Raw genomic sequence first — 27,143 nt, forward strand, 5'->3', positions numbered from 1 at the left:
GTAAATACGAAACTAAACAATGAATGAAAGAATAAGAAAATGAAGGGAAATGATAGGGAAGAAGGAAAGAGAGAAAGGAAAGCAGCACATTCAGTGAAGAAGACACTATATGAAAAGGGAAGCTCATCCTCTTTGCCTAAGTGATTATACCTGTAGAGAATACGGGGTCATATGCTTGCCAGTCATACAGGCAATGTCAAGCAGCATAGGACACGTAGTTGAAGCAAGAGTATCTTCACATCCCCTGCAGTAAAGAACAGATCAGGCAGTAGAAGATCAGGGAAGAGACCACAGACCCAAGGACTTGAAGCTGCAACTGAAAAAACCAAACACAAACACACACACACACACACACACACACACCCCAAAACTTTACTATTCTGAAAACTCTCAGTAAGAGAATAAATCTTTTGCAAAGTACACCTTCTTATTGTGTGACTGTTATTGTTTTGTAAAGATGTCTTCGTATGCTGATACTTTAACAAAGAAGCCAGTAGAAGCCCCAATGTGTGATGGGAAAAATCCTTCTTGAGTAGAATATGTAGAATCGACAAAATTAAATTGTGGTTAACTTGATTGACAATTATTCTGATTACTTTAGTAATAGTGATAGTCACCTGATAAACACTTGTCATATTGCAAAAATTATATGGCAATCGATCTACAGTTTTTTTTTTATCCAAATAGGAACAAAAATCTGCATGTCTTATACTTTACCTTACTTTTGGGGATATCTGTATATTTTTATTTTTAATATTTAAATTTTTCAATGTTTCCATCATGCAAGAGAACTGTACCTCCAAATATGCTCCATTCACTTTGTACTAACTCATTGTTCCATTTACTACAATCACTGTTTCATAACCATTTACATATCTTGCTACATGGTTGGTCATATGACAAGCTAATCTTAACATTTCTATATAAAAATAATAATGCAACAGAATTATGAATCAGTAATTTTAGAAGTAAATCATGCTGCAAATTACATATTTGTATAGTCTGATTAATAGACAACTTTAAAATGGATTTAAATATTTGGAAAGCCTCCCTTGTACTATGTTGGATAGAAATGTTTTGTTAAGTGCACTTTTGAAGTGACAATGTAAGGTATAGCCCAGAGAGCAAGAGTCGTGCCACAACATGACAATAAAACTCAGACAATCAGGAAATTAATAAAATAGAAAACATTACATGTGTAAGTTCAGTGTTTTCTCAAATTGTTTTCCAGAGAAAGTTTGAATGCCAGGCTTTCTAGCTTAAGAAAAAATTCTGACACTTAGCAATCTCATTTATTTGTTGAAATTTTTAAAACTACAATAAACAGAAACATGATTTATGTCTAATTTATTACTTCCTTATTCATTCAAAAACCACTGAGCTAGTCCTCTTATTCAATGAGAAAACTGAAGTTTATTCAGGTGTGGCTTTAGTATTGAATGTCTTTTTTAATTCACTTTGGTACAGTACCTTAGGCATGTCAAGAAAATGCCTTCTATTAAAATTACAATCAATAAATTTTATTTTCAGTTTAATTTTTACCCAGATAGTAAATATATTTAACCAGTAATTTTGTACACTTCTTTGACATAGTTTTCATAATTATCACTTTGCACAATACATTTAGATAGAAACTTGAATAGGTACTTTAGATTGCCAAATTTGAACTTGTTGAACAGGTAAAAACTTGGCTAAATTTCATGTCCTTAGAATCAAGACTTCAGTGGCAGAGTAGTTTTTATAAAGAGGAAATAAAGCACATTTTAATGAAATTAGAAAAATCATACTTAAGTTTGCCACCAAGAAAATCCAAAAATGGACGCTTAAATATTTTGCTTTAAGGTAAAGCATATATATTTTTCATGAGAATAATTTAGGCAACCAGAATAAAATACTAATTTACATTTGTAAATAACTTTAGTGATGCTTAATAATGTAGCAGTGGACTTCAAAATATATATCTACAAATTTTCTCTTAAACTGTCTGAATCACAGTGTACTGCCCACGCTGATATGCAATTAGATCATTTCACAGTAGATAAAAAGACATTATTTCCATTGAGTATAAAGCTGAAAATTATTCTAAAATCTACCAAATTAAATATTTCTAAATAACTTTAATCAAATATTTTATTTTTATTCAAAATTGTTGGCAATTATTTAGCTAGTATTTACTTTGATATTTATGAGAATACATTGGATAGCATACAACATATTAATATATAAAAGCAAAATTTGTTGAAAAAGGTATATATACATAGAGCTGCTGAAAAGAAGCTAAAGAATCTCACATTAATCTTGTCCAATTTATGTAGTAAATTGGAAATATAGAAATAAAGGTTATGCTTACCAAGCTGATGATTTTGTCAGCTCTGATTATTGAATAAGTTAAGCAGTTTTTCTATATAATGGAGTTTATTGATAATTTGATATACTAATAAACACAGAAATAGCAAAAGCCTACATTTTAATGATGTCTTTGCTTTCAAGCCAGTTATGTATTAAACATAGTACCTACCTAGCCAAACAAATATAAAATAGTTCTGAATATTCTAAAATTATATGATAGGTGCTACATGATTTATTATAAATTTTGACAGTTTTATGTTTAATTAAATTATTTTATAAGTGAAAATATTCTAAATTATTTCATGATTTCAAGGTCTCAAAATCTTAATAATACATAACCTGATATGAAGAGTTTATATTGAAGATGGCGATATATCTTTATGTCAATAAATTATATTTTATATGTAAAAAGATCATGCCAGTATGTGGCTAAAAATACAAATGAGATAGATTAATTTGTCTCAAAAGTGATGTGAATTACCAATAAATTGGCTATTTGAAGGAATTGCTAATCATAAAAATGACCATGATAGAAACCTAGTTCTATCATTTACTCCCATTTTATATATAAGCACAGTCATTGTTGCAGTTAAGAAATGCCAGAAAAGAAAAAGACTTACTTTAAAAAAATTAGCAGCAAGTTATTAATTCCCAACTCATTAAAATCATACAGCTAAATGCCTAAGACAGTAATAGGTATATAACAAATATTACCAAACATCTACTGAGTAAAATGACCACCTCAATTTGTTTGAATATCCAGTGTGATGAAGAATCATAAAATGCAAAAGAGTTTTTTATATTTTTAGTTATTGCTGGTGAGTCCTTGTTTCAATTACTTGGACAGGACTGTTGTTGAGATGTGCTTAGACTTAAACATCTGTTCAGTTAAAATGGGAAAAGCTTGGAATTGGGAGATACTTGGTCTTGAGGAAGGAATAACAGCATTCATAATGGACAGGCAACAATTCAAGTCACCTATGTATCTAAAGCTACATATTGAACATAGCCTGACTCAAGAAGTGATCATTATGCAAGAAATTTCTTTTCCTTCAAATTTTAATTTTTTTCATTGAGGTATAAGTTAAATAACAGTAAATAAGCACATATCTTAAGGATAATGAGTCTTGACAAATATATACACCCATGAGATCAACACCCCAATCAAGATATAAAAGATTCCCTCATGCTGGTTTAGTGTCAGGTCTCCCTCTTTCCACCACTGAGCCTACTATCATATATATTTTTTTACTGGAGGTTTTTGCTTATTCTTGAATAGTACATACATGCAATTAGAATATGTACTCTCTTATGCCTATCTCATTTTATTCAGAATAATGTTTGTGTGATTTATCCATGCTGTTGTGATGGAATTTGGGACACACTACCTCAAAATATGGCACCTTGATATTTAAGAATACAGCAAAAATTGGAAGGTCTCTCTCACCTTCCCTTCACACCTTGTACTCTGAAACAGGTCATTAAACCCAATTGACTTTCCTCTGAAGTAATTCATTATACCTCATTCCAAAGACGCCATCCCTATACCTAGAAAAAGGATGTCATTATTTCTGAAGACACAGGGACACAAAGAAAATCTGAACAAACAGGCCTGGCTAAGGCCCCTCTCCAGTTTACTACTACTAGATCATACCCACTTTGTCCAATCATACTTCTGCACAATGGTCCATTCTTCATCAAACCTAAGCATAAAAGTGTATGTTTTCCTGTTTCTTTAGGTCTTCATTTCTGAAGGTGCCTGTGTCACAAAATCTTATATTGCACAAATTTATGTGTTTTTCTTTTGTTAATCTGTCTTTTGTTATAGAAGCATCAGCCATGTACTTTGCAATGGGTGAGAAAAAAATAATTACTTTCTCTCCTCTACAGTTGCATGTATCCAATTTCAGTCAACTTTTTTTACTGAGTTGTGTTATATTGCATGAATATATCAAAATTTATCCATTCCTCTGCTGATGGATTTTTTTTATTTTTTATGAATAAAGCTGCTATGAGCATCTTGTACAGATCTTTTCATTAATATAGTGCTTATCTTGGTAAATTCTTAGAAATTGAATTGCTAGAAAAAATTTTTGTTTAACTTTTCAAGAAACTATATAATTCTTTTCTGATGTGGTTTCACTGTTTTATACTCCTGACAGCAGTCTCTGAGAGTTCTAATTGTTCCCTATCCTTACCAAAACTTAATCTTAGCCATTCTAATGGGTGGAAAGTAGTTTCTAATGGCAATTTTAACTACAATCTCCTTGATGAATAATAGGGCAACTTTTCTAGTGTTTATTAGCAATTTACATTTTTACTTTTCTGTTAGGCCTTTTGCTCATTATTTTGTTTTTCTTTTTAGTATTGAGTTAAGGGTATCATTTCTGTATTACCTATATGTTACTTATAGTCATGTGTCACCTAACAACTGGGATACTTTCTGAGAAATGTGTAATTAGGTGATTTTGTGGTTGTGTGAACATCATAGAGTGCACTTATACAAACCTAGATAGTGTAGCCTACTACACACCTAGGCTATGTGCTATAGCCTATTGCTCCTATTGATAGTGATAGGAGACAGACAAAATCCTAGGTAGACAGGGATGGGTCCCCAGTAAGGCTTGACCTTCAAGCCAAGGACAGTCTAAGGCCTGGAAACCAAACTGCCAGTTCTGGATAGAATCCTCAATAGGAGTGAGAACTTGCATCCCCCTCTTGCCCACTCTCTCTTGATTGGTTCCTTCTATATGATGCCTTTAAACCAATGGAATGGCTTTTTCCAAGACAATCCATGGACCAATCAACACCCATTCCTCCATTCTAAGCCCATAAAAACCCCAGACTCAGCCTCACAGGTGATAACCCACTTTCAGGACCCATCTTCTTCCTGAAAGCTTTCTCTCTGTCACTAAATAAAATTCTACTCTGCTTTATTCATTCTCCAGTGTCCACATACCTTATTTCTCTTGGTCACAGGACAAGAACCCAGAACTTGCTGAAGAGTAGTAGTAAAAGAGTTCCTCCTGCTTGCTGAACTGCAGGCAGTGGGAGTAAAATAGCTATAACCCTCCCTCCCAGTCACTAAACAAAGAGAGAGATGAAGCTGCTGGGCACTACTCACTCCTACTTGCTGATCAACAGGAGAGAAGAAGCAAAGCCACTGGGCTCCACTCCCTTCTGCTTGCTGAGCTCCAGGAGTCAAGAAACAAAACCACTGCCAAACTATGGGAGCACTCCCTCTAGCTTGCCAAATGATAGGAATAAAAAAGCCTTAACACTAGGCTACTGTAGAAAGTGAAGTAGAAGTTCCTCTTTAAAGGGATTTTCCTCCTCGTCTAATTAGAAATGAATAGTAACCTCTCTTAGAAGCAAAATTTCTTCAAAACCTGTGCTAACATTCTTAGATATCTGCTAGCTGAAATAAAGAGATCAATGTGCTTTGTGTTCTTAGCTCACACATTTTAGCCTAGATACTTGCCCTGGCATGCTTACACAGGCCCAAGCAAGCATTAGGTCATAGCCTGTTCCTCTTCCTTATTTGGGGGTGTTTTTACCTTTCTCAGCATTCCACAAGTTGCTTCCTCCTTCCTTTGTTCTCCTCTGCCTTTTCCTCTTTTGGAAAGTTCTAAGTTGCTAGCCAGTCAGGACAAGTACAGAATGTGAGGTCCCATTCCAGCCAGTGGAAACAGCCATAGGGTGGACCATCAGGTTATACATGACCCTGTCTCCTTTGTTCATGTGTACTCTTGTGGCAGGATTGCTAGTGAGTGGCACCCTTTCTGCAGAAAGTAAAATTGGCCTTTCTGAGAGATCCTTTGTCTTAGTGTTGATTTCTGCGATATTGAAAACCCATTTCTAACAGCTACAAACGGGTATAACATGTTACTGTACTGAATACTGTATGCAATTATAACAAATGCTAAGTATTTGTATATCTAAACATAGAAAAAATACACTAAACATAATGATATAAGAGATTAAAAATGGTACACCTGTATAAGGCACTTACCATGAATGGAGCTTGCAGGACTTGGAAGTTCCTCGGATGAGTGAATGAGTAAGTGAGTAGTAAGTGAATGTGAAAGCATAAGACATTACTATATACTAGTATAGACTTCTTAAGCACTTTACACTTAGGCTTTGGTAAATTTATTTAAAAATTTTCTCTCTTCAATAATAAATTAACCTTTGCTTACTGTAACATTTTACTTTATAAACTTTATGTTTTTTAAGTTTTTGACTTTTATAATAACTCAGCTTAAAGCACAAATGTATTTTATATCCGTACAAAAATCGTTTCCTTCTTTATATTCTTACTCTGAGCTTTTTTCAATTTTTATATTTTTACTTTTTAAACTTTTTAAAATAAAAACTAAGACACAAACACACATTAGCATAAGGCTACAAAGTTTCAGGATCAATATCACTGTCTTCCACCTTTAGAAGATCTTCAGGGGCAATAACATACATGGAGCTGTCTTAACAGCTTAACAGTGTCTTCTTGGGAATACATACTGAAGGACTGCCTGAGACTGGTTTATAGTTGACCTCTTTCTTTTTTTTTTTTTTTTTTTTGAGACGGAGTCTCCCTCTGTTGCCCAGGCTGGAGTGCAGTGGCGCGATCTCAGCTGACTGCAAGCTCTGCCTACTGGGTTCACGCCATTCTCCTGCCTCAGCCTCCCAAGTAGCTGGGACTACAGGCGCCCACCATCATGCCTGGATAATTTTTTTGTATTTTTAGTAGAAACAGGGTTTCACCATGTTAGCCAGGATGGTCTCGATCTCCTGACCTCGTGATCTGCCTGTCTCGGCCTCCCAAAGTGCTGGGATTACCAGCGTGAGCCACCATGCCCAGCTGACCTCTTTTTTTAATAAGTAAAAGGTGTACACTATAAAGTAAGGATAAAAATGTAGTAAATACATAAACCATTAAAATATTCATTTATTATAATCAAATATGTATCATACATAATTATGTGTGCTATACTTTACAGGACTGGTAGCACAGTAAGTTTGCTTACACCAGAATCACCACAAACATGTGAGTAATGGATTGTGCTATGACATTAGGACAGCTACGAAGTCACTAGGTGATAGGAATTTTTCAGCGCCATTATAATCTTATGGAACCATCATCATATATGTGGCCTGTCATTGAAATGTTATTACATGGCACATTACTGTATCCTCTGTATTCTTTTATTATTTGTTGAGACAGGGTCTCATTCTATTGCCCAGGCTGGTGTACAGTGGCCCGATCATGGCTCACTGCCGCCTCAACCTCCCAGGCTCAGGTGATTCTCCCACCTCTGCCTCCTGGGTAGCTGGGAATACAAGCCTTCACTACCATGCCTGACTAATTTTTTTTCTTTGTAGAGACAGGTATTGCCATGTTGCCCAGGCTGGTCTCAAACATCTGGTCTCAAGCAATCCACCTGCCTCCACCTCTCAAAGTGTTGAGATTGATTAGAGACAGAAGTCACTGTGCCTGGCCGACTGATTTCTTATATTACAGCTTTACATGTTCTTAATATATGCTAGGCACATCTTGTATCAGATATATGTGTACTGTTAATATTTTCTCCCAGTTTGTGGCTTACCTTTTTATACACCTTAACTGTTATCTTTTAATGAACAGAAGTTTTAAATGGATGAGGTACAGCTTATAAAATTTTTCTTATATGGTTCATGCTTTCTGGGCCTTATGTAAGAAATCTTTGCCTACTCAAAGTTCATTAAAAATTCCTCATATGTTTTGTCTATAAGATATACAGTTTTAGCTTTTACATTTAGGTTTATGCTAACCTATATATTCTTGAACTGAATATGTATATGAGTGAGGTAGGAAAGATAAAAGTTTTTGAGCTTTATTTTGTTTTTTCTGTACGAGTATCCAGTTGTTCAAGAACTTTTCTTTCTCCCATTTAGTTACATTTACACCTTCCTTTAAAAAAAATTGACTACATATGTATCACTACATTTCTCTACTTTCTATTCTGTTTCATTGATCAAAAAGTCAAGCTCTGTATTTACATAAAAATAGCAATTGACTTTTAATAGGAATTTCATAAAACCTATAAACATTTTGAAAAATTGATTTCTTAACAGTTTTTCTTCTAATACATGATTATTATTGGATCTTTTGCCATTTATTTGTTTTTATCTCTACTTTTTTCTCCTCAAGATATTTTATAGTTAATAGTATACAGAATTTGCATGTACTTTGTTAAATATATCCATAATTATTTCATGTTCTTTATGCTGTATTTTAAATTTTATTTTCTGGTTGTCCATGACATGTCCATGTATATTTATTTTGTATTTTGTGAACTTGTTAAATTTATAGTTCCATTCTAGGAGATTTTTTGAAGATTTCTTTGGGTTTTGTAAATAAACAATAATGTTATCTGTGAATAAATACAATATTACTTTTTCTAGTACAGTTGGAATGTCTTTGTTTTATTTTTCTTACCTCATACTGGTGATGATTTTTACTTCAATGTTGAATTAAAGTGGCAAAGGTGGACATATTTACCTAGTTTTTTAATCTTAGGATAGAAATGTTCCATCTTCCACCATTAAATATATTAGCTGTAGGTTTTCCATACATGTCCTTTATTAGATTGAAGATGTTTCTTTCTCTTCCTTGTGTGCTAAATACATTTATCATGAAAGGCTGCTGAATTTTTTCTAATATTCTTTTCTGTATTCATTGTGGTGCTTGCGTATTTTTCTTTTTGTTATTTCAATGGTGAATCACTTTTCTTAATTTTCATATGTTAAGCCAACCTTGTATTAATGAAACAAATTTCACTTGCTCATAATATACTTTTATGTTTGTGTATAGATATTGCTGCTTGCAATTTACCGATACTTTGTTAAATATTTTAGCATCTATATTTATAAGGAATGTGAGTCCATAATGATATTTTATACTGTTTTTGTCAGAATTTATTTATCCACTTCATGCTGATAAACTTTATAGACAACTTGGTAAATGTTGCTTCCTTTTATATCATCCTTAAATGGTTAATAGTATTTACCAGGTTTAGCATATGACTCTGGAATTTTTTTTGACAGGAGGTTTTTAATTGTGAATTCACTTTTCTTTAACAGATATAGGGCTCTTGAAAATTTTTACATTATTGTGAAAATAATATACTCAGAAATTCAGAAGTCATATATTCTTGATAGCTGCTAAAATAGGTTTGAAGAGTGAAAGCTTGTACATGGTCTACTACTTTCCAGAAGGACTTTACCTAGTAGTTGAATGTTTGAGAGCTGCAGCTTCTGAGCAGGATACACGAGAAGGCAAAAGCCGAGTAAGTTGCTGGGGTCACAGACACATAGTTGGCTTTGTGCAAGATTTCATTCTCTGTGGGGAAACTGAAGTTAATTAAAGAAATAGAGTGGGAAGTTCGGTTACACCGAATGAGCAAATACAGCAGAGGTTAAGAAAAAGTTCTGTTTCTACGCTCATGTCAATTGAAGCACAGATGGAAGTGATATAACAACTAAACTGGCTTTAATAAAAAGAAGGGCCAATCTCAATGGTTCAAAACTGTGTGATTCAATTTATATAATATTCTCAAATGACAAAATTATAAAGAAAGAAAATGGACAAGTGGTTACAAGGGTTTAAGGAAATGGAGGGGGTGAAGCAGGACAAGAGAGTTTTTTGTAAAGATGTAATGATGTACGAATAGTCCTTTAGCTTGATTATAATAATGGCTATACGAATTTATACATATAACAAAATGTCATACAATTATACTCAATGGAATAAAATTGAGTATGTGCAAAATATGCTAAAATCCAAGTAAGGCTGCCATCTGCTTAATCATACTGTAGCAATCTATTTCCTGATTTTGATAATATCCTGTAGTTACATTAGATGTCACCATTGGGAGAAGCTGGCAATTTGTACAAGAAACCTCCCTGTACTATTTTTGCAAATTTGTATGCGTCTGTAGTTATTTCAAAGTAAAAAGTTCAAGCAAATTAAAAAATAAATGAAAAGGGGAATGTGTTGGCTCATACAAATGAAGTGTTTAAGGTAGTACTATGCCAGAATTTCAAATTACATTATTATGACCCAGTTTAAGAATATGTCTTAATTCTGCTCCTTCACATTGGCTTCTGACAAAGGTTTAATGCAAAGGCAATAGCTTCCAGAGTCAAGTCAAGTACATTTTTTTGCATTTGTATCTTATTCCAATAATTCAAAAATCCTGTGTCTAAGTATCATTAGGTAAAATCAGCCCATGTGATTATCCCTAAGTCAATCACAGTGCCCACACCCAGAGTATGTTGTTGAGTCAACTTCATTAAAAAACATCGTGAATTGAGACTGTAGAAGGGATAATTCTTCAAAGGTAATTCAAGGTATTGTTACCAAAAGAAAAAAGAATCGATGCTGGGGACCCTGCAAAATCACTATCGTGACATGCAATTACTCAGAGCTCATCCCAGGCATTCCAGACACCTAGTAGAAAATGGTAGGCTCTGCCGGTCACGGTGGCTGACGCCTGTAATCCCAGCACTTTGGGAGGCGGAGGCGGGTGGATCACGAGGTCAGGAGACCGAGACCATCCTGCCTAACACGGTGTAACCCCGTCTCTACTAAAAAAGTACAAAAAAAATTAGCCAGGCGTGGTGGCGGGCGCCTGTAGTCCCAGCTACTCAGGAGGCTGAGGCAGGAGAATGGCGTGAACCCAGGAGGCGGAGCTTGCCGTGAGCGGAGATCGCGCCACTGCACTCCAGCCTGGGCGACAGAGCGAGACTCTGTCTCAAAAAAAAAAAAATGCTCTCTAGAGCTACATAAAATAAGTCTAATGTTTTATCTTGAAATCTCTTTTTAACAAGGCTAAAATTCGTTAGTTCTTATTTGTCGTGATTATCATGACAGATGTCATGGAATCTCTTATATGTCATGGTTTCCAAATGCATTCCTTCTTAAAGAAGTATGTGAATCATTCTAGATCTGGTCTGACAGGCAGAGTAAAGCAAAATTCTTACCTTCCACGTACACTCTATCTCTGTTAACAGATTACCTTTGTCGGTATCTTCACTATGCCATCATCAACTCATTGTATTTGCAGTAGACCAAAAGCCTTTCAGACTCTCCTACCTATACTTCTATTTAGCTGTACCTTGCCAATACTGTACTTGCAAAAAAAATTGTTAACCTTTTTGTTTTTTAATTTTACTGTTCCTATTTATAAATTTCACCTTTTTAGACTTTTCCCCTTAGTTTAAACAACCTAGGATTACCTGGAATTTAATCTCTCCCATTTTGGATGTTGCCATTATTCTCAATGTCTTCTCATCAATAAGTTTCAAGCAACATTTTACCTGTATCATCACTGAAAATATTTCTCTATAGTTTAGATGTGAAACAGCTTCTCATATATGTGACAGTATTAGGTTATGGTGATTAAGTCTTTATGAGTTTTCTATTGTCAAAATTGCTAAAACTCACTGTGTGTTGAAGACAGGTCTGAGCTCTGCACATGTTACTTTATTTAATCATCACAACCTATGAAGACGCATTATTAACATTCCCATTTTACATATTAGAAAGCTGGGTCACAGAGGGTTTAAGTAACTTTCCCTAGATGGTACTACTAGTTAGTAGCTAAGCCAGGATTCTAACAAGGCCATCTGATTCCTCTGTTCTTAACTTACCATTTTTTCCTCACCATTAATGTCTGCAAAAATATCATTTGGGCCGGGCGCGGTGGCTCACGCCTGTAATCCCAGCACTTTGGGAGGCCGAGGTGGGCGGATCACGAGGTCAGGAGATCGAGACCATCTTGGCTAACACGGTGAAACCCCGTCTCTACTAAAAATACAAAAAAAATTAGCCGGGCGAGGTGGCGGGCGCCTGTAGTCCCAGCTACTCGGGAGGCTGAGGCAGGAGAATGGCGTAAACCCCGGGGGGCGGAGCCTGCAGTGAGCCGAGATCGCGCCACTGCACTCCAGCCTGGGCGATAGAGCGAGACTCCGTCTCAAAAAAAAAAAAAAAAAAAAAAAAAATCATTTGACAGTCTCTCAAAAGGCCATGTTGAACTTCAAATGGCATTAGAGCTCTGGAATCACTAAATGTCCCACTATGTTCCCAATTAGTTATAGTCATGACTGCAAAGAAATGAATGGGGATGTATAAATAATTAATAAAGCATGTATCATTGCTATAAGTCTGACAGGACCCTTTATTATCATCTAACATTTAGAGGCAAGGACATCCATTCAGTTGTGAGCTGGATAACCTACATTTACCATAGGCCATCTGAAGTCAAGTCCATAATGTTATTTTTGTTACACCTCTCATATCAATATTTGTTTAACCATTTCAAGTCCAAGGTTTCTTTGTCCTTCCCTGTCATTTCTTCTTCTAAGAGATCCGCATCAGAAGTCTGTTTTTGTCCTCCTTAGATCAAGAATTCCTGCCTCCCAGAGAAGGTTCTTCCTTTCACCACACATTTGGCCCAGCAGGTGAAATTCCTCTCACATTCTACCACAAGTAGAAGCATTTTTAATTAAAGATATTATACTTCGGGATAATTATCAATACTATACCCTCAAGGACCCAGAAAGAATGTATACTCAAGGTTCTTAAAATCTGCAAATTTGATTAAGGTACTTACAATAAAATAACATAAAGCAAAAATAAAATTGGAGTCAAGAGAGCTATATGGTAACAAATTCAGATGCCAGTACACTAAAACTCTGCCTACTATGAGCTCTGATCATCTATTTTGGATTGCATTCCATTCTCTCCTTTTTCAATTATTTTGGTAAACATTAATTATATTAGCACTTGTAACAGAATTCTACTGGATAAAAACATCAGAAACTCAAAATCAGCTTAGAAAAGAAGGAAATATTACCACTCTCTTAAAAAAAAAAAATCGAACTCAGAACCACAATAAAGCCAGTGATTATGCCAAAAAAAAAAAAAAAAAGAGAGAGAATTCTAATGACAGCATAACCAGCATCATACAGTCTTCCTCTTTCTACCACTTTTCTCATTTTCTTCTTCTCTCTTATCATCATTATTATTATTATTTTCCTTCTTCAGGTTGGTTTTATCCTATTAAAGCTAATTCCTTTAAGATATTAAAGTCTTTATCCTGGCAGCTTTAGGAATCTTTCCTTTCACTATCAGAAAGTAACTCCCTTTCTCTTTAATTAAAATTCCAATAATCCTTGGGGGAAAGGGCAGGAAATTCTGATTGGCTTGACATGAATTGTGCCCTCATCCCTTTGGATAATGGGTTGGGTTTCCATAATTGACAGATCCTATCACTACCTGAGGATGGAGTAGAGGAGGAGCTATTCTAATCAAAATGGGGAGAATTGTTTCTAGAATAAAGCAGAGGTGTTCAGTAGGCAAACAACTGGTGTCCAGAGCATGCTCCCTGGTTTATATTGCTTTGTTTTCTCTTTCTGGCCCACAGCAATACAAACATTCCTCCCTTACGCTGTGCAATTTGTGCTGGAATGAGGAAATTCTTTTTCCAACCCTGGAATTCATGTGTAAAGCAACCACCTTGTACTATCAAGATTCTGATTTTGCATTCAAATGTTAAAGCACTCAGTCTGCACATTTTTCACCTAACTCACAATGTTCACAAGCAAATAAAATCCCTGCCAATGAAACTTCCTGTGGCTATTTATACCTACCCAGATATGTCTAACTATTCAACATATAGACAGTTTAAGTTCCAGATCTAGGACCCTTGCTCTGTAAACTTAAAAGACGGTAGCATTCTGATATATTAAATGTTCATTTTGAAGAGTTTTAAAAGGATTAAGTGGAAATCACACAATCAGTGAAAAATATGAATCACTTGTGTTGCTTAGCTAGTTCAAATGAAATTAAGATTACACATATTCCAAAAAGTTAATTGCTTTTGAATTGATCCATAGCCCCATGCAACTGGCCAAAATACCATGAACAGAAAACAGAAATGATCCAAATTATTTAATCCCACAACAAGAAAAGCAACAGAAAGCATTTTCTGGCTGGGCCTGCTGGTTCATACCTATAATTCCAGCACTTTGGAAGGCCAAGAGAGGAGGATCACTGGGGCTCAGGAGTTTGAGACCAGCCTGGGTAACATACCGAGACCTCATCTCTATAAAATGTTTTTTAAAAATTAGATGGGTGTGTGGCATGTGCCTGTAGTCCCAGCCATTTGGGATGCTGAGGTGGAAGGATTGCTTGAGCCCAGGAGCTCCAGAATACAGTGATCTGCTGTCAAAGCACTCCACTCTAGCATGGGCAACTGAGTGAGACTCTGTCTCCCAAAAAAGAAAAAAGAACAAAAACAAAAATAAAAAGGAAGCACTTTTTTTGATATATTAAAACCCCAGTCCTTAATGTCCTTTTTTTTCTACACATTCATAAATTGCCATGAGTTATGATGCATGTCATGAGTGTTTTGTACTAAGAACTACAGTATCAAAATTTGTAAATAATTCCCTTTTCAGTAATTTATGTGGATCCAAGTTCATTCTATACAATTCAGCATTATTTTCTCGTTTATATCTTTCCAACATTTCTCCTTGAATGGAAGAGAAAAGAGGGATCTTACAGGAAGAATGCTAGAATTAAAGCTATTGAAGTCTGTTTAATAGGATGAACATGACCAGATTTGCATTTGTGAAAGAGCACATTGAATACATTGTGAAAAGTAGCAAACTATGAAGCAAGCTGACAACATCATAGACTGCTGCAGTGACTTTGCAGAGAGACTATGAAGCCAAAGATCAGAGGTAGAAGTAGTGGCAATGCATGTTACCAGGTAAATTGATAAAAATACAGCCTGACTTACATATGCAGACTGCCTTTGAAAAATCACTCAAGGAAGTTCACTTTAGATTAAAAAATTAAGCTGGTATGTAGTGGGCAATCACTCTGTGCAGGGCACAAGCATTGTTACAAACAAAACATTTCTAAAAATCCCTGCTTTCACGAAGCTTATATTCCAGATGGCAGTATGAAGAAAATAAAAAACAAATAAAATGTATACTGTGTTTGCCACTGATACATGCTACAGGGAATAATAAAACAAGAATGAGAGTTAAAAGTGCCTGAGGGCTATAATCACAGGTTTTACCAGAAATGATCATACTGAGAAAGTGGATTTGAGCAAAGTCCCAAAGGAAATGAGAGAGTCAAGCAGGTTTAAAGAAACTACTAGCAAAGGAGATATCTCTGAGGTAAGAAAGTGATGTTTCCTGGGAGGTCTTCATGACTGGAGAAAAGTAAAGGAAGTGAGAGTTGCAGAAGATAAGATCAGAGGCAAATGAGGGTTGTAGGGTCCAGATCGCACAGTGCCTCTTAAGTTATGGCACGACTTCATTTTTGGTTCAGCATAAGATGGCAACACGTTCTAATCATTTGAACTCAAGAGTGAGGTAATCTGACTTATTTTAACAGGATTACCCTGGCTGCTGTGTTGACAATAGACTGATAGGGCAGAAAGAGGACAAAGGTGGAAGAAGGTTCATCAGTTAGGAAGCTTTTGGAAAAATCCAGGTGAGGAATAACGGCATCGTGGACCAGTACGATAGCAGTGGGATGGTAAGAAGTGGTTAGATTCCGAATATATTTTGAAAGTAGAGTTAATAAGATTTGCTGATGGACCAAATACCACCAAAGGGAGAGGTAGGGGCCATCATTCAGCCCATTATAAATGTACATTATTTGTAATACAAGAATCAAATCATTTCAGAATACTATACTGGAGTTACTAAACTATTAGTAATTTCATACTATTAGACAGTATTGCTCAGAATCTGTGGAGAATATCATTGACAGAAAAAAAGCACTAATATCTGGAAAGAGAATATGATATTTATGCCACAAATTGATTTTCCCTGTTTTAATTGTGGCATAATTAACAGATCATTTAACTTGCTTTTGCTACTTAGGCTGTGCACAGAAATGTTATCAATAGTAATAATTGTTTTCTCAGAAGAAAATTTACACACATTTGCAAAAAGTATTAAAATATTTTAAATAGAAAAATAGCACAATATTTTAATTAATTAATTACCGGACTCACCTGTATACTTTGTTCTTAATTTGTCCAGAATAATATTTCATCATCTGTTCATAAAACCATAATTTGAAATGTGATTTTCTATAGGGTGGGTATAAAGATTATTTAGTCTTTTCTTTAGCTTAATCAAATTTTACTTTTGATTACTGAGAAGTTTCTTAAGCATTTTTATAATTTTCATCATTAGATATTTTAAGATCCACTGTGTAAAAGTAGTTTTGACATGTTGAAACTCTGATGATCTTTCTTTTCTTTCTTCTTTAAGTATACTTGTCTAGCTTTCACTCATATACTTTCTTCCTGTCATATTTAAATTTTGGCAAGGTATAATCCTGAAAAAATGAATACAAAATTAGTCTGAAATTGATGCCTGCTCAAGAGCACTTCAAATGCATATTTAAATTATCTCTATGTTGCATTGACCTATTCTTTACATGTTGTAACAAATTGCTCTTGCACTATATATTTTGAATTATTGACAAAGTGTAGGAGTTTTATCACTAGAACACTGTTTCTTCAGGATTTTTTGCTACATTGGTGTCAATTTTTCGCATTACTTTATCTGAAACTGATAAACTTCATCAAGACAAAATGTGTTAGACACACTAAGACATGATCCCTATATAAAAAACATAAGATTTCATGTACAGATACATGGATGTACTCAAGAATTATAGGGCTTCTATCAGTCCAAATCCTAAAAGCAATGATTCTGATAAATCCCATTGTGCACAATTTCCATTAAAACAAGCAAATGAATGAAAAAGAGTGTGCACATATAATTGTATTTGATGCTTCAGTGAGTATATTCCTGATAGAAGAAGACTTCTGTTTTGGCCAGACATTGAAGCAAAGACAATCTACTGCTTCAAATGTTGCACATATAATGACTGAAATAATTTTCCACATAGTTCTAGTTCTGGTTCTGTACGTTTCAAACCTTGTTTCTCTTTCACACACTTCTGGCACTAAGGGAGATAAAATGTGCTCATATTTCAATATTACTTCTGCCATGCACCTTTGAGCATCCATGTAAGTCAATGTGGTGAGTGATAGGAGTCTTTGTGAAGGTCATTTTAACTGTGGCTGGCAATCACTTATACACAAAAATGACTGTAAATCAAATAAAATATCCTACTAAACCCAATAAATGTCAATTCAACTAAACTCCCCATTATCCAGATTTAAGAAAAAAATGCCATGACTATTCCAGGGAATTGTGGCAAAGGGAAGATCATGATAACAAGATGTATAAAATTGTGAACATATATATACTAAGTATAATTGTAATGCATGAAAAATATGAGTTCACACATAGATGAATTCACTGTTTGCAGTACTGCTGTAGGTTTATGCCCTACAAATACTAGAATTTTGATAAGAAGTATTACGCACTACATGAGAAAGAAAAAGATGATGCACTCATAATTATGGTGTTGAGCATATAGGAAATGTTCATAGTTTGGTAGTCTCTGATCCGGCATCTCATGATAGCAGCTGGTGAATCAGCACGCAGACAGAGGAGGTACACCTGGAAGTTTCTAATCTCCCTCCAGTGCTTGGAACTTGCTGGCATCAGTAGTGTCATCTGGCCACAGTATCCTAAGCCACTGATGTTGTCATTCCTCCTCTCAAGGTACCCCAACCAACCACACCCCAACCCTTCCTCCTCTTATGTGGCAAACCAGATGTCTCATGAAACTCTGGGACTCATGCCTGTGAGATCATTCTCAGGTCTTAAAACAAACTCCAGCTCCAGGATAGTGGCCTGGCAATAGCAACCATTAGCTGCATGGTATTTCTTTCAGAGGATCATGTGAGACCATATTCAGGCCACTAGAATGACACTGATGTGCTGATTTTGGTGACTCTCACATCAGACATATCACATCAGACATGAGACCAGTTCAGGGCTCTGAACTGCCAACAAGACACCCTCAGCTTAGCTGTGTGTTTTGGCCGGTGTCTCAGCTTTCTTCTTTGGGATTTCCAAATGAAGGCTGCCTCTGGTTCATAGAATATTTTTGATATTTACTGCTCCATATAAATAATTTCATTCATTGAATTTCATTAACAAACTCTATTTAATTTGGATTGCCTTGCATTCATAAATTTTCTTTTCATAGGAATAAATGTTGCTGGACATGGTAGCTCACATCTGTAATCTAAATGCTTTGGGAGGCTGAGGCTGGAGGATCGTTTGATTCCAGGAGTTCTAGATCAGCCTGGGAAACAAAGTGAGATCCCATCTCTACAAAAAATTAGCTGAGTGTGGTGGCACACACCTGTAGTCCTAGCAACTTGGGAGGCTGAGGCAGTAGGATTGCTTGAGCCCAGAAGTTCAAGGTTTCAGTGAGGTATGATCATGTCACTGCACTTCAACATCAGCGACAGAGTGAGACCCTGTCTCTAGAATAAATAAATAAATAAATAATAAGTGTTTCCACCAATAAATATATCTTTTCTATTATTTGAATATTTTATTATTTTAAAAAAGTTTTAATTTTTCCATATTTTTAACAATTTTACTATACCTACTGTGAAGGGTATCTTTTAACTGTTATGTTTTCTAACTGCTTATTCTGTTAACTAGTGGAGTTATTGATTTTTATGTGAAGAACTTGTATCTAACCACTTTGGTAAAATGTTTCATTAATTCAATATCCTATCATTTAATTAATTTGGTTTTATATGATGATAAGTATGTCATCAGCAAATAATGGTTTTATCTCATTTCTTCTGCTTATCTATTACATTGGCTGGGATATCAAATACAATATTCAATAATGACAATGAAATTGTCTTGTTCCTTTGTTTAACATTGTATCTAATGCTAACATTATATCTAATTCTCTCAACACAACTTCTGTTAGCTATGCTTTACCAAATTAGAAAAATACAGACAAATGTGGCTATTTTGTGTTTCCCTGTTTATCTAGAAGAGTTCCTTTTTGTTTCTCAGTTATGACCCAGCCAACTTAGGATTCCTTCTCCAGAGTTAGATTTTCCTAATGCCATGATTATAATGCACAATTTTAGTGAAATTCCAATTTAGAGAAATTGAGGAAGAGCCATAGAAGAGTTAATGTATAATGCAAATACAAAAATGTCATTTGACATAATAATTTTAAAATTTCCAGTTTGCATTTAGATAAAGGATGAAACTATAAATGTTACAACATGACATCTTTTCACAACATGTGTTACCCTAGATATTTAATGCAAATGTCAGTCTCTTTTCATCCATAAATAGGATCAGAGCCCAGATGTAATTCATGTAAAATAACATATTTCAACCTATTTTGAATAATTTGGTGGAAATGAATTTAAATATTTATGAAGATACAATTTATTTTTGAGTATGTTGTTCACAGGCCTATCACTTTCATACAGCCAAAGTTCACGGGACGTTATCAATCCAGGGTCATAATTCTATGCCCTATTATTTATTAAACCCTAAACAGAACTATTTTCTATAAAAGAATGCTTGGTGTTATGGTTGATTGCCAAGTGAGATAAATTGACTATTAAAAGTTGTCAGGAATTTCTGTTTCTAGTAGTGAGTAATTTGAGCAGGTTCCTTTATTCAAAGTAAAGCAGTGTAGAACCTGATCTCTTTTCTTTTGAAGTTCGGCATTATTAAAATATCTTAATAAGAAGGGTTGACTGAGGTCAGCTGACAAACATGGGCAGCAGCTCCTCTTGAAGGGAAAGTCATTGAAAATGTGGGAAAAATATGGACTGGAGACCTGGGCTCAAAACCAATTCTTTGAACACTGTGCAGTTGAGACCAGGTTGTCCTTCTGACCTAGCTGTGCTGTCACTCCGCAGGTTGCTTGCAGGAAAGTGGCACGTGAATACTTACACTTAGAAAGTCCTTGAAATTAAAATGTTATTTTAGAAGCCTAACTCTTCTTTGCCATGGGATAGCCACTGCTAATCGTAGTATAAAGAGAGAGAAGATTTTTCTACCCTGCTGTCACCTACTCTCTGAGAAACTGCTGCAGGCCAGCAAATGGAGGGACTATCTCTGAGTCTCTGCAGGTTTAATAATACTCAGTACATAGTTCTCACTATATAGCTATAATTTTAGCCACAACATAGGAGAATAGGATTCTCTGACAAGTTTAGCAGGCTTTCTGGTTTTCTGTCCTTAAATAATAATATCAACCAATCTTTGCCTCATGGCAAGAAAAAAAAGATGCAGGCAGGGAAATAAAGCCATTCTCTCCATGTGTGAATTGAAGACTGGTATAATTTAACTTGTATAATATCATACTGTGCTATTCTAAGTGAAAGAAGTATAGAACATATTATAGCAAACCCTAAACCAAACCTTGCAGGCAATAATGATATGGTTTCGATTGGTAAGGTAGAACCATAGAGTGTAAGTATCAGTTCAGATAATTTTGTTTCTAAAAGTACATTGAATTCCTCTTTTGATTATCTGACAAGTAGCCAGGTAGCTATCTGAAGGTTTATGGATTTAACTAGCTATTCAAATTCTTTTTATATCATTAATGACTAAATTAGTATTAATATAAATTAAGCTTATAAGGCATCATGAAATGACATCCAGGGTAGCCAGGAAGAGTGAGTGGCATGAGAAGAGAAAGGACAAAGATGAAGACCAATAGAAGCCACTTGTGATTTGTAAAGAGATACTGTAATAGAATGTTAAGGATAAAAAGCCAGAATAGAGTGGAATAAATTAAATAGAAATGAGGAAAAGAGTAAGTGCACAGAATGCTAGAATTTTGGATTTTAATGAAAGAGAGAGGTAGGTTGAGGTATACATCTCTCTCTCTCTCTCTCTAAATACATATATATACACATATTTCCATTATATATATGGAATGTATATTTCCATATATATATACATATATATATATATGGAAAGCTAGGTAGCAAAATAACCTGATTAATAAACAAAAGTGATTATAGTTGGAAAGATCTGGATTTGGAATTTGGGAGCTGATATTTATTAGCTGGATGAGTACAAATTGCCTCAGTTTCATCATTTCTAAAATAGAGATATTGATGCTTATTTCACAAAGTGGCTTTAGAGAATAAATTAAATGTTATGTGTCTACTCCTTCGGCAAATAGAAGTGCTTAATAAGTGGTACACATTAATAATATTTTTAAGTTGGTTAAATTATCTCTCTAATAAATTTGGTTATTAATAATAATATTAATCATGATAATAATTGCTATTGACTATTTCTACTAATCAGGTTTTCTTCATGGTTAACATGAAAATTCATTAACATAAGCATTAAGGAATTTATTGTAAGATTATGTCATGAAGCTTGCAAAATTAATAAAAAACTGAAGTGCCAAGGTTAAGCATGAATGCCAAAAGGCAAGGCATAGCCAAGCTGCCAAAATGTTTTTACAGAAGCCATTTGCTCATGACATTGCATTTTGACCAGACAACCTGACATTCTGCCATCTCTGCACAACTGCTGCTGTGATACTGCATTGTTCTCTCTGCTATCAGTATGATTCCAGGCTTTCTCAACCTAAGCACTATTGACATTTGGATGAGACTTCGATGTATGGAGCTTTCTTGTACCTTGCAGGATACTTAGCAGCATCTCTGGCTTCTACTCATTAGATACCAGTAGCACTCCCTGAATCCTGACAATCAAAAATTTCTGCAGACATTGCACAAATGTCCCAGTTGACAACCAGTACTATGCAAATATCTCTACTGACCTGAACTTTTGCTTCACTCCTTCAAGATTCAAATATGAAACAGGAGCATCTGCTTACTCATATTTGCTTCATATAATCTAACCACCAGAAGGGTACAGGAAAAAAATGTTTCTTCCATTTTTCTTTTTGGAGACAATGGACTTCCAGTTACCTGGAATTGCTCTGTTATATTTGAATGGTGTTCAAATACAGAGCCACAAAAACAAATATACATGGAATCTCCTATGTGCCAATTATTATGGTAGCCTCACTGCAGTCATTTATAATCATTATGACAATCTTTTAAGGAAGCTGTTGTTATAATCATTTTACTGATGCACAAAGTGATGTTTAAAGACTTTACGTGCTTTGCTGAGCATCGACCAGCTCAAACAAATTTTGTTTGATGCTGATATCTTTCATCTTCTATCAGTTGAATTCAACTGACATTTACAGCAATCCCACCTCAAGTTGCTATTTTTTTCTTTTTGTTTACTACTTAGAGAAAATGATTTTTAAATGGTTTTTAATTATATTGAACTATAATTTCTCTATTGTGGGAATGCATCCACCCAGTGTTCCCTGTAGTGAATAATTACAGACCTGTTTTTTGATTCATATCTCCACTCAATAAAGAACACTGCCCATTCTTCTCATTCCAAATTCTCTTTCTACTGTCACTCAAATTAAGGTTATTTAAATGTCATGAATACAAGAAAGAATTTCAGTTTCGAGAAATCCTTGAAGATGTTTTTCAGATAACAGCTATGTTAAAAAAAAATCCTAAGTTTCCTCTTTACCTAAGATAATTCTTTTTTACTTCTTAATTGTGTATTACCTAGCCAACTCAGAATTTCTCCTCCAAACTAACAACCTAGCGCAGAGTCAGTCAAATTGAGGTAACCTCGGTATGGAAGAAGGCAGAATGCACTATTGGAATAGCTGGAAGATAGTGTGCAATTGGTCTATTTATTTCTTAGTATGATAACTCTTAGTCATCAGTAATTATTATATAAACAAAAATTTGAGTGTCTCTGAACCACTGATTTTTCTGCTGCTTGGTTACCTCTGTAGATACTTTATTTTCTTTCATATTTAATCATCTTCACACCTACGCATTTACTAATTTAATCTTATATTCATCAAATTTTTTGAGTCATATGTAGACGTTAGCTTCAAAAAATACCAACTCTCTTACACAAATGCACAAAAATCCCCAAACAATTAATGTAGTTTTGTTATTAATCAATGTTTTTGTCTGTATGCCAATCCAGTAGCTAAATATGTTATGGGATACATCATTGACAATGATGATTTTTTTGGACTAAGAAGTCTGTTGCTCTCATGATTATGCAAATCCTTTCATCCTCTGGCCAATATCATGTTTTCAAAGTTTTGTCTTTCAGTATGAGATACAGATAAGAAGAATAGGAGAGGTTAGAAAAAGAAAGAAACCTAATCTCAGTGTATTTCCCTCTTTCCCATAGCACATTTATGTTGATCAAAATACCAGACACATTGCCAAAATCTAAGGGCAACATAACAATTTTAATAATCAGCCTTAATTGAGTACATTCCAGGTCACATGTACTGGGTAATGTGCTTTACATGCCTTATTTCATTTATTTCTCAAAAACACTAGGAAATAGATTTATTTTCACTCTCTTTTTACAGCTGAGGAGTCTGAGTTACAATAAAATGGAGAATGCAACAAGTTAGTACCAGGGCCAAAATTCTCACTGTTGCTTTCTAACACAGGGGTCTAGTTTCAGGTTACAAATGTTTTACCAGTATAGGAGACAGCTAGTGAATGGTCAGCAAAGTGATTTGGACTAAATGAATAATAGGAATTCATATAATGAGGAAGATAACTAAGGAATTTATTTGTGTTTGTATCTGTGAACGTTTGTCTGGCTTTACCTATGCATATATGACAGAGCACTTGCTCTTTTAAGCCCTTTACAAATATTAACCCATTTATTTCTCACACCAACTTTCTGAAATAGGTTTTATTATCATGTTAATTATTATCATTTGAGAGGTGAGGAATGTGAGATAAAGAAAATTAATAACACGCCTGTCAAATTGCTAAGCGCAGCAATGGAATTCTAAACCAGGTGCTGTGGCCCTTAACTGGTATTCTATGCTGATACCTGTGGAAGGAGTCCCATATATTCTCTGGGCCATGATTCCTTTCCACTAGGCTTAAATTCTGCAGTAAATCATTATAGCTAATCCCTTGCATATCACCGTTTTTTCTTCCCTACTTGATCTTTCACATCAGCTGACAATTATGTTACTATGTATCCGTTGTTTAAAATATATATATTTATATAAATAAAATGTATTTATATAAATAAAATAAATTATATATATATATATATATATATATATATACCCTCTTAACTCCATTTCCCTTTGCAAATGTTATCCATTTTCTACTAGTCTTTATAATAACATTTCTCTGAAGATATTTTCCATACTCATTTTCTCCACTTTATCTGCTTACATTTCCTCTTAAGTCGGCTTCAGGGCTTCATCTCCAGTACCCCATCAAAACTAGTTACTAGTGTCAACACTGGCTTTTGCATTGTTCAATCCAGAGATGAATTTATGAATTCTGAGTTATAGTGTTTGACTCATCAGAATCTTTTTTTTTTTTTTTTTTTTTGGAGACAGAGTCTCACTCTGTTGCCCAGGCTGGAGTGCAGTGGCGCAATCTCGGCTCACTACAAGCTCCACCTCCCAGGTTCACGCCATTCTCCTGCCTCAGCCTCCCGAGTAGCTGGGACTACAGGCGCCCGCCACCATGCCCGGCTAATTTTTTGTATTTTTAGTAGAGACGGGGTTTCACCATGTTAGTCAGGATGGTCTCGATCTCCTGGCCTCGTGATCCACCCGCCTCGGCCTCCCAAAGTGCTGGGATTACAGGTGTGAGCCACCGCGCCCGGCCCAGAATCTTTCATTATTTAAAATATTGTCTTTTTTTTTCTATCATATACCTGAAACTTGCTAATAGAGGAGATCTTAAGTGTTCTTGCCATCTCCCACAAAAAAAAACAACCATAACTATGTGAGATGATAGATATGTTAATTAGTTTGTTTTTGGCAATTATTCCACAGTGTATATGTATATGAAAATATCAAGTTGTGCACAGTAAATATATAAAATTTTTATTTTCCAAGTATACTTCAGTAAAGCTGGGAAAAAACACATTTAAGAAAAAAACACATTTAAGAAATATATACTCCATATAAACTTCATTACGGCAGGTATAGTTATCTGCTTTGCTCACTACTGTATCTCAGGGCTGAGAAGCCCTAAGATAAGCTCTTATAAATGGATGAAATATGGAGTATAGGATAAAACATATTAGACTTGAAATTTTCACAGCTGTACATACAAGTCTAGTATAGTTTTCAGGGCTTTATAATTAGGTATTCACTTTTGGTCTTTTGGGAAGGAGACTCAACAGGAGATGAAATGTGTGTTTCCTGTGTTGCATCTTCCTGCACAGGTACTTCGAGGACAGTAGATCTTACCACCCCTTCTAAATACTCTGTGTGTGTACATTTTTGAGATTACATATTTGGATTTTATGTTTTTTTAAAAAAAAAGAAATAAAATACTGTCTTTTTTTTTTTTTTGTACTTTTTGCATTAGAACACTACCCTCACTTGGTTTTCTACTTAATTTTGGGGTAGTTCTATCTCAGTTTATTATCCTAGTTCCTCCTTATCTCCCCAAGATGTAGACAGTGCAATGTTCCAGGGCTCAGTCCTTGGACCCCTTGTCTCTGTACTTACAGTTTTCTATTTATATTTACTCCCTGTGTGGTCTCATCTAGTTTCATATCCTACTAACAACTGTATTCAGATTAGTCTCAAATTTTGTTTTCCACTCGTACCTATCCCCTAAACTGCAAACATATTCATCCAGTTGTTTCTTTTACACTTGGCTGTCTAACAGGCATCTCAAACTTAACTGGTTCAAAACGCGGTTCTTAGTCTTTTTCCCCCTTAACCCTGTTCCTCCTTCAACTACCCCATAGCATCACCCCACATCAACCTGCTCTACCTATAGTTGTCCCGCTTCATTATTTGAAGTTCATTATATGAAAACACCATCTTTACTCATCTGGTAGCGTATCACAGATCCCACAGAATATGATTTGCCTCAAAATATTGCCATAAACTTCCCACTTTTCATTAACCTCCCTACTTCTACCCTGATGCCCTTGGATTGCTGAAAGTTTCTAAATATATCCATGTTTCTATCCTTGCCACTATAACCTGTTTTCCATGTAGAAATTGGAGTTATCCTTTTAAAACACAGTTAGATCCACTGCTGAACTCCTTCCACTGCCATGCAAATCACTAAGCTTCTATAAGGTTTTGGGTTCCTAAGTAATCTCTTTGATCTGTCCCTTGTGACTCTCTTCCTGGTTTACCGTTTTCCTCCCACACCGGCTCTTTTTGATGTTTCTTGCACAAGTCAAACATGTTCCCACAGTGGAACCTGTGTACCTACTACTCCCTCAAATGAAATACTCTTTCCCCCTATATACATTGCCTGCCTTCTCTACCCTTTCAAGTCTCTCCTCAAATGCCACCTGCTCAGTGTCACCTTCTCTAGCAAGCCAGTCAAAAATATCAATCCCCCTCAGTTCCAGACACTCATGATACTCCTTTCTTGCTTTAGTTTTCTCCTCAAGTCTTAGAGTCAGTGAATATATTATATATTTTACAGACTTATCTTTTTAAAATTAATCTGTCTCTCCCTAATAGTATGTAAGATTTATTAGGGCAGAAAGTTTTATATTTTGTTCACAGCTTTACTTCAGAATATAGGATAGTAGATGATTAATAAAGATGTGTTGAATAAATGAACTGTACACTATAAAAGTGGATAAGGAAGTAATCATGGAAGTATAAGTAAGGTTAACCTTAAAGGACTGGTAGAGTTCCTCAGACAGAGAAAATAAGAAATACTTTGGGCAAGAAAAAAACATGAGTT

General features: G+C 35.0%; 1 long non-coding RNA gene across 1 annotated transcript in view; it reads left to right on the forward strand.

Annotated features, from left to right (window-relative positions):
- LOC129136666 (uncharacterized) overlaps positions 1-27,143 on the forward strand; it is a 356,828-nt gene that overhangs the window by 329,117 nt on the left and 568 nt on the right. The window lies entirely within an intron of this gene.

Source organism: Pan troglodytes, chromosome 10 (assembly GCF_028858775.2).
Source record: "Pan troglodytes isolate AG18354 chromosome 10, NHGRI_mPanTro3-v2.0_pri, whole genome shotgun sequence".
NCBI lineage: Eukaryota > Metazoa > Chordata > Mammalia > Primates > Hominidae > Pan > Pan troglodytes.